The following is a 9,611-nucleotide window of genomic DNA, read 5'->3' as shown; positions in this document are numbered from 1 at the left end:
AGAAAATCTTTTTAAGGAAGTCAAGTTGTTTTCAGCATCCACAAATTAGAAATTGCTCATGAAAGTTTACATTATTGTTGGGGACGGGGAAAGGAATAAAATCCAGACCTCAGCCTTCCACTAATTTTATCTACATTGTGCCCTAATTTGTTGCTTTTCAGTATTACGACAACTTTTTCCAACCAGATATCTCCCAGACTTTTTTGGACTAGAGTTCCACTGCCCAATCATCATTTTTATACCAGTAAAGGAGAATATTTGTAGCTCAGGGTTGAAATGAGGGGTCCTTGGTACTAATGATGTTACCTAGTTTGGGTAATGAAACATCTGCAAGCAAACAAACTCAGAGAGCACCAAGGACCCCTCATCATTGTTGTGCTAGCCAGGAGGATTTCCATGGCCCAGTTTAAGATACTGGATGCACCTATTAAGATCTTTAAATTTGGGTTATTTTTTTTCCTCCTTTGGGTCTTTATATATATCGGGGTGGGGAACAATGGCCTCTTTATGACTTGTGGACTTCAATTCCCAAAATTCTTGAGCCTGCAGGCCTGGCTCAGGAATTCTGGGAGTTGAAGTCCACAAGTCATAAAAAGGCCATCGTTCCCCACTCCTAATGTACATGATAATGTGACTGGGTGGAAGATAGAGAGGAGCACAGTCATTTTGTTCACTTTTAAATAAGGAAATATACTGGCTTTTATTCAATAATTAAAAATGTGTTGTAAACAAGTTCCCTTAATATTGCAAAGTGTTTATAAGCTGTTAATCCTTGAGCTCTCTTGTATTAAATATATACTCATAAACCTATAATTCTGAGAATAAAGGTTTCTTTGATTTTTGTCCGACCTATCCAGCCACATCTCTCAAATCCATTTTTTTTTTCAGTTTTCTCCTCCTTCTAGAATATGAACTAGGGAGAAAGTACATTACTCTATTTTGATTGGCAGTTCTACTACCCACTCATCATAAATTCCATTAACCATTGTTTACTTGCTGTGGTTAGGGTCATTCAAATGAAGAGTGAGATAAAGCTTTTTAGAATAAATACATTAACAAATGGCCCATGATCAACCATGAAGTGTTAAGGAGAGACAGCCTCACATATTTGTTGTTGTTGTTAGTTGCGAAGTCATGTCCGACCCATCGCGACCCCATGGACAGCATTCCTCCAGGCCTTCCTGTCCTCTACCATCTTCTGGAGTCCATTTAAGCTCACGCCTACTGCTTCAGTGACTCCATCCAGCCACCTCATTCTCTGTCCTCCCATTCTTCTATTGCCCTCAATCTTTCCCAGCATTAAGTTCTTCTCCAGTGAGTCCTTTCTTCTCATTAGGTGGCCAAACATTAAAAAGTAATAATAGAATTCTTTTCATCCATGTGCTTGCTTTTGTTGATGTCTGTCATAGAAACAACAATTAAGAAGTATGAAAAAGACATTTTGCTGAAATCCTCAGCGAAATTCCAATATCCAACCCAACATCCAGAGTATTTCTAAAACATTAACTAACTCAGGAAGTAATTTAGGAGCTGCATGGATTGCACGCAGCCTGTCATTATGTGTGTGCTGATTTAAGAGAAGGAGAAAGAAAGATAGTGAACTATGAACATAGGAAGATAAATCTATTCTCCTTTATAAGCTCATTTTGCTTTTCTAATTGTAGAAAAGAAGCAGCTCCAGCAAGTGCATTCCCTGAAGAAAGTCTTTTCTGTTTCAAACCAAAAACCTACAGAAGCCAATATCCCCTTTTCCAAAATAGAGATGTAGGATTGGGGACAGCAGCTACAAAGAGACTAAGGACTATTCCATCACTTTGGATTGCTCAAGAAAAGCACTTGAAACAGGGGAGCTTGCACATTATCTAATCAGCTGATCTAATCAAAGCTGATTTCAGATTGATAGTTTTATTTCTCATGGCTTACCTGATTGCTTCTGCTTTCTGTGATATTTTCCCAAACATTCTTTCCTCACACATTTTGTAAAGCAACCTTTTATTTTATTTATATCCCATTTTTTTCTGCCATCAAGCATCAGTTGGCATTTCTTCATTTTCACTATCTGTTGAACAGTCTTCTTCCTATATTTACATTTGACTTTTAAAATATATTTTAATGAATGAGAAAAAAACCCTCCTTGAATAAACTAACATATTTCAGCATATTGACTGGCTACAGAAACCAAAGATTTATTCTGGGGCGTGGGTCTTTGCAGAACATTAAACTTTGGAGATGTCATTTGCCCATGTTGAGTTCATTGTCTTGCAAGAATCATCAAAGTCTAGATTTGTGCTGTAGTTGTATTCAGTTGTGAAATATAGCTAGGAATACAGAATATCAAATGTTCTGTTGAACTTGTACTGAGATTTCAAAAGCTAGAGTATGTGCCAACAAACCACAAACCTGTAAATGACTCCCAGTGATGTAAATGTTATAATGTAAATATTAAACAGCAAGAGAGATATAAGAGTTCCTTATAACACCATATATTGAGTGGCCAACAAGCTGATCTTTCCCTCCCTGCACCAACTGAAATTATCTAAGAAGTGGAATCGCTGTAAAACAGTGCTATGAATTCCCAATCCATGCAGGTGACCTAGATAGATACCACATTCAATAATATAGGAAGGGCATATTTCCTCTCCCATTCAGGTCCCACTTCAGTTTAACTAGCAGTGTGACTAATGCGGTTTCTGTCTCATGACCAGGTCAGAATCCAGACTGAAAAGAATCCAGATAAACCTCTTATCTGAAGCGCCATCAGCTTTTCCATAAACCTCCCCCTAAAAGGGAAGTTGGACAGTGGATCATAGCTAATATTTACAAAGCAAACACTGAATTGTATTTGCTATGTTTAGAATCACTATTTCTGACACACAGATTTTATTTGAAACCCATCTGTTAGTTTCTTGAATTTTTTTAAACATATATATCTTGTTTTTGTTTCAGAAGGTTCCCCATTTGTACCCTCTTGTTTATTCATTTCTGGTCAAATGTAATCAATTGCAATAAATATTGCAATCCAGTAGCAAATAAAATTATTTGACACATACATATACACAGAGGCTCAACACATTTACAGCTGTTACTCAGGAATCAAAGAATGAACATTGCAATCAATATTATTTTGTCTCAGTACATTTCTTTTTAGTAAATATTGAAGTTTAACAAACTGAACATTTAGGAAAGGGCACAATTTCAGATCTGTTTTATAAGTGGTCAGTTGTTTTACTCTATCAATAGAATATTGATAGAATATATCAATATTTTTATATTTTCAGAAGTGTATTGTGCCACTTCTCCTTTGACAGGATTACTGTATTTACTTCTCTGTGCATAAGAATCTTAACAACTAATTAAAAAGTGTAATTTGGGATTATCATTAATGAACAAGAAAATGATATTTAATTGGTCCATTTGATGTCTATCCTCAGTTCAGGAATATGTCACATATTATAGATTAGTATAAATTAAAACCAGCTGTTAAATACTGTTTTTCAGAACATAAAGGCTCACAAGTAAAATGTTACATATAAAACAAATATGAGTTTAAATTTAAAAACAAAAACAAAACACTATACAGCATAAACTACTGAAATCCCGAGGGGTGGGGGGGAGAGAGAGAGACGGAGAGAGAGATTATTTTATATCTGATTTTTAAAGACAGTGGTAACTTAAATTTTGTAGCTATGTTATGTGAATAGGTCTCCTGTGATATTTGATATATAAGAGCAATGATGTATGCCTCAGTATTTTAATAAGATTCTATTGTTGATATACTGATGTTGGGATTTTCTAAACTACCTTAAAGTGTTTTAAAATTATGGACAGAATTATGTATAATTTTAAGTAGTATCTTATACTTCCTAAGTAATGGCTGCATTAGGTACTTTAAAAGACTTAACAAATGCATTATTTTGTATGCAACTGTGAGACACAGGGATCTACGACAGCTTGTATGAGAAATGTGCTAGTCTTTAAAACATTACAGGTTATTTTCTGCTGATATCTCAGTGATCATATTTCAGTGGGGAATAAAACCTCATCTTTGCACAAACAAATTATGATGAGAATAAAGAACATATGCACATCTGAATCCCAATTTAGCATAAAAGTCTACCATAAAATGTAATTTAGTTGTGCAGTTTGCAAATTCAAGGAAAACAATAGTTTTGTTCTCCTTTCTTTCTAAATGAGGACACACAATACATTTATACTTCTCTGACCTTGCCAAGAAGTCTTTTATTCAAAGACAAAGCAAGAGAACAATAAGAGGTTGTTTTTTTTTTATTCTGAGCTTTGCCAAAGTCCTTTCAAATAAAGGTCAGAAGCTGCTGGTGGATTTTTGTTTGAGGAATAATAAATTCAACAGGTAATTAGTGCAATGAGGGATTTTTCCTTCCTTGCAGAGTTCTTTACTAATGTTTGCCTTTTATTATATGTCATTTAGAAAACTCTGTTTATATGAATAGTTGTATAAATCTGAACTTTACATCTTAGATAAAATTTCCATGGCTACTTTACTGTATCAGCTTTTGTTTTTTAATGTAATGGAATCTTTGTCTTTCTCACTCCTCCCTGATACACACACTAGAGAAATGGGTAGAGAGCTGTTGCATAGAGACAGCCTCCTCCTTTTACTTACATAGCATACAAATGAAATGTTCTCACTCTGCAGAGAGACATAGAGTAGGTTTTAATGTCATCTCTAAGTGGAGCAGTTAAAGCAACAAATCTCATTCAGCAAAATAAGAATGCTGTGAATATGACTGGAAAACAGAATTTAAACAATTTGCAAAGAAAGAAATGTATCATTTTACCGATAGTAGAGGGCAGGTAGGGAAAATGAGATGCACATCAAGAGTCACCTACTCAGGTGAAGCGTACAAGCTCCAACTCTGAAGTTAAGACAGCACAGAAATCAGCTTGTGTAGAACCAGATGCAACCACTCAACCAGGCACAGCTTGAAACTGATCTAATGCTAGATGGGCTTCCAATGGAGAAGCAGCATATCTCAAGAGAGAAAGAAAGGAATACAGCCCAACTCCATATTGTATAATGACAAACCAGTGGCTTATACTACTATAGTTATAGTTGTATAATCTTTTGGATGGTACATATGAATATCACTGACTGGGCCAAAGTTCTCAAGCAAAAATTTCTCAGATAAATTCCTTCTGAGAATGTTCTTTTTCATTAATCTCTCTCTCTCTCTCTCTCTCTCTCTCTCTTTCTCTGTGTGTGTGTGTGTGTGTGTGTGTGTGTGTTAGCAATGGTGGTAGTGAAGGTGGCCCACCCTTTTGCTTTCTACAATATTTTGTAAGGATGCTAGATTCAAGCTTTGGGCATAATGGGGGCTGAAAAGTATATTCAAACCATTAATGCAATTCTTAGCTGATGTGGACAGTAAGTAAGAAAATAAAGATGTCACATCACTGCCTTTCCTGATGGGAAATCTCACATTAGAGAAACTGCTGGAGAATTTCTTCTCTTAGCAAAATTCACAGCAGCAATTATAAAACACAGCAGAATAACCAAGTAATGCAGGTTGTATCTAAGCATCAAATTTCAAGAAGTTAAAACAGACTGTATTTGATAATGAAATCATATAATTCAGGGCAGGTCCAATAGAATCAGCAGAACCAACTCAAAACAGAACTGGGCTAATTTAGCACTTCCAAAATAAAGAAAATCCTACCTAAAGGATATGGAGTGATATAAGATCATTAAATCTAAAATCCAAAAATAACTAACTGCATCTTGGTTGGTCCTATTAATGAGCCATACATTGTGTCAATAACATTTGCTTGTGTATTGATTTCTTGTGGACTTCGTTTGGATATTGAATACGTATGCTGCAATTGTTTAGTTCACCTTTTAAATTCTTCATTATTTATTTCTCTAAACATGTACACATATATGAACACTAGCTCTTTCTAATTGGAAGCATGAATGTAAGTGCCCCTTCTCTCTCAGCATTTAGTGTTAAATCAAATTCTGTGCCCCAAATGATCCAGCAATAAATTTGTAGACAATAAATTAAGAGTTTTGGATTGTCAGTCTTTCCAGATATACCAGATTAGGAAACCAATGCCATGTAGGTCAGTAGTACTTTTATCTGACTGTTGCCTTGGTAAAAACTCTTTCTCCTATCTTTCAAGTCCAATCCCTCTGCCCTTACAGGGACGTAAAACAAAATTCTACAAGAAGAAACTATAAGTTGAAGGGAAAATCTATGCTCTGCAGATGAAAGGTTTTACAGTCAACATGTCCCATTAAAAAGAACAGGAATAAAGTGATCAGAAGTATCCTAGAGAGCTACTCCCAAATTAATTAATATCAGACTAGATATGCAAATAGTTTGAATTAGAGTAAATCAGCAGCTTTCTATGATTCTCCAGAACAAAAACAGATGGCATGAAATTATCCTCATTCTACCAGTTTTCTGAAGACCATGAGATATTTGATATCTATGCAGGAACCAGTTGCATCAAATTACAGCAGTCATTCAAAATACTAACTAAACATAGTGCTAAAAATGTGAGGGACTAAAGCTGTTAGTGCTGACCTCTTTTGGGCCATTATTCTCCATCCCAATGCATTAGGTATCTTAATCTTCAGTTCAGACATGCTTCGTTGCACTGAGGTCATAGCTTACTCTGGTCTCCTGACACTGACTTCAGACTGTGAAACTAATACTGGTCCGTAAACAATTATGTGTTTTCACTAGACTGGCTTGTAGACATCCTATAAAATACAAAGGATTGTAAACATCTACTATAAAATATAAAGAGATATGCTTTCTGCAAAGGGAGGTCCAGACAAAGACAAGTACAATGGACTGCAAGGTTGAGAATTCTTAATTCTTTCTGGCTGTATATTCTAGCAATTGTAATCCCAACATATTCAAAAAGTTCCACACTACAGACAAATACAGTAACCTACTATAAACAGTTACATGGCAACAGGATTTTTTGCGCATGAATTGGTAATCGCTCGACAACAACCCTTTCAAAACTTAATAAGGAAGGATTATATATATTACCTGAGCAGACTATATAGTGCATCTGTTAGTAAAACTACACTATTCCCAGTACTGACATTTTGAAAATGAAATGCCAGTGCATTGTCTTTAATCTGCAACCACTGAGACTCATCATTGCAAGGGGTTTGATCTTTGTTTAGCTGTTACGTTCTTTGTCTTTGTCATATAAATTGTGCATTCAGCTTCACTGAACCCAAAATAACTTCACCTTTTGTGAACCATAGTTTTATCACCTGAAAACTACACATTCTTCCTTTCTACTCTTAAAGCATATTTTTGCAAATATGGGACAATGTTTTATATCCATACCACTATAATACCCCCATAATATTATGCCGCCCAGCCTCAGGAGTGCTTGTGTCTACAAAGGTGGCGCTGTATCAGTGAGATGAAGGCGACAGAAATCTAATAATTAAATACATAAAAAAACACCATACCCAGAAAGGTTATGCCACTGCAAAACACTCCATGTGCACAGAAACCATCATGAAACTCCTGGATCTATGCCTTAACACATACTTCAAGTTCAATGGGAAAATCTACAAGTAAGTATATACCCACCATCCAACCAAAATTCTGGACACCCTACGTCGATGACCCTTTCATAATCATCAAATACTCCCACCTACTCAATAACATATTCCATGGGATCAAATTCACACGTGAAGAGAAAATAGACAACAGATTCCCATTCTTTGACATCAACATAAGGAGGACAATGGAGAACTATAAACCTGCGTTTACCACAAATCCATGCACATGGACCAGATCCTCAGCTTCGCAAGCAACCACCCCACTGCACATAAAAAAAGTTGTGTCTAGGCCCTCTTCATAAGGGCCAGGACACACTGCAGCACCACAACACTAAGAAAAGTGGAAGATAAATGGCTGCTTGATGTCCTTCTCCATAACAGCTATCCAAAAAACTTCGTATTCCGACATGCAGCACCCAAACCACACCACACCACACAGCCAATCATCACGCAAAAACTTAAGCCTACCATACACAAAAAGAGTGTTGGAAATGATAGCCAGAATTCTCCAATCCCTAGGAATAGCAATAGCCCACAAACCTACAGCCACACTCCTCCAGGAATTATCCACAACCAAAGACAATATAGAGAAGGATGAAAGAAACAATGTAATCTACAAAATCAACTGTAATCATTGCAACTAATTCTCCATGGGACAAACATCATGTCAGTTAAAAAACAGGATCCACGAATGCCAGCTGGCAGTCAAATGCCACAATCCCAAATCCTTAATCTCTACCCACACTGACACCAAACAACACCAGTTCACCTGCCATGCTCATGAGTTCATCGAAGCCTGGTACTCCACAAGCAATTCCATCAACAGACATATTGATCTACAACCAACCTATGAACCCCTCAGAATCCAAATCAACTGCACAGACAACCAGAGACAGCACTGACCCTCAACCAACCTACACAAGCCCCTTCCTCACAGGAGTTCACCTCCCAATGACTCTCACCTGATGTAACCTTCCCATCACAAAGACCCACCACAAGACTCTCACTGATGACTCACACCTGACCCATCACAAAACCCATCACGCCCTCACTTGATACACCCACACCTGAAGCCAGTATAAATAGAAGAACACTGACACTCACATCCCCTAAACTCTGCTGAAGATGTTACCTAGCTTGGTAATGAAAAGTTCGGAAATCAGCCCACAAGCTCGGAGAACAAACTTTCACCCTCATCCTACACCCAAGCTACAGATATTTGCCACTATTGCAAACATTTTTTTTAAGGTGGTGGCCACAACTTATAATCAAAACCTCACTTATTTTTTATTACCTTATTGTGGCTGCCATCTTAGCATCCTTCCCGTGGATGCTGACCCTGCTCACATCTGTGTTCATATAAGTCTGGAAAAAATAATAGAATAAGCTGCAAACTCTACTCCAAACATCCCTTCACCTTTTCCTTTGCCTCTCCTATCTGCTATCCCCATTGCCTCTCCTATTAAAAGCTTCCCCCCCCCATTTCCTTTTGCTGTCCTTGCTGTCCCTCTCCACTTGCATCTGTAAACTAGACCAGTCCCAGGGTAATGCATAACTCAAACAGGGCTTTGTTTCCACTGCCAAAATAGCCTTTTAATCCAGTCATAAGAAAACAATGAAAAGACTTATGAGATTTATCTTCTAGGATACAGGGCAATTTGTTCTGTCAAATGGGGGATGCATAATGGGAAGAGATGGAGGACCACAGCCAAAGAGTGTAAGGATGAGGATCCGTTCCATCTTTCCCTCCATCTTGTTTTTTTGTTCTTTCTACACTCTCTCCCAAGCAGGAGCCTACCAGGCAAGAGATCAATGATTTTATCAGAAGTTTGAACTGAAATAAAACTGAGCCCGTATGGCATGAGGTCAAGAGCCAGGAACTATGTACAGGATTGCAATTTAATAGCTTGACTCTATGCATGTTGTTTATTTGAAGTGAATTCTATTGAATTCAGTGAAGCTTGCAATATAGTAGGAGTGCTTAAAACTGCAGCATGAGGTGGGATTTAATTCCAGCTACTTTATCTGAGGATCT

This window comes from Crotalus tigris, unplaced genomic scaffold (assembly GCF_016545835.1).
Source record: "Crotalus tigris isolate CLP2741 ecotype Arizona unplaced genomic scaffold, ASM1654583v1 scf7180000018371.15429387391:27106975, whole genome shotgun sequence".
In the NCBI taxonomy this organism is placed as follows: Eukaryota; Metazoa; Chordata; class Lepidosauria; order Squamata; family Viperidae; genus Crotalus; species Crotalus tigris.
This window is presented reverse-complemented; position numbering follows the sequence as displayed.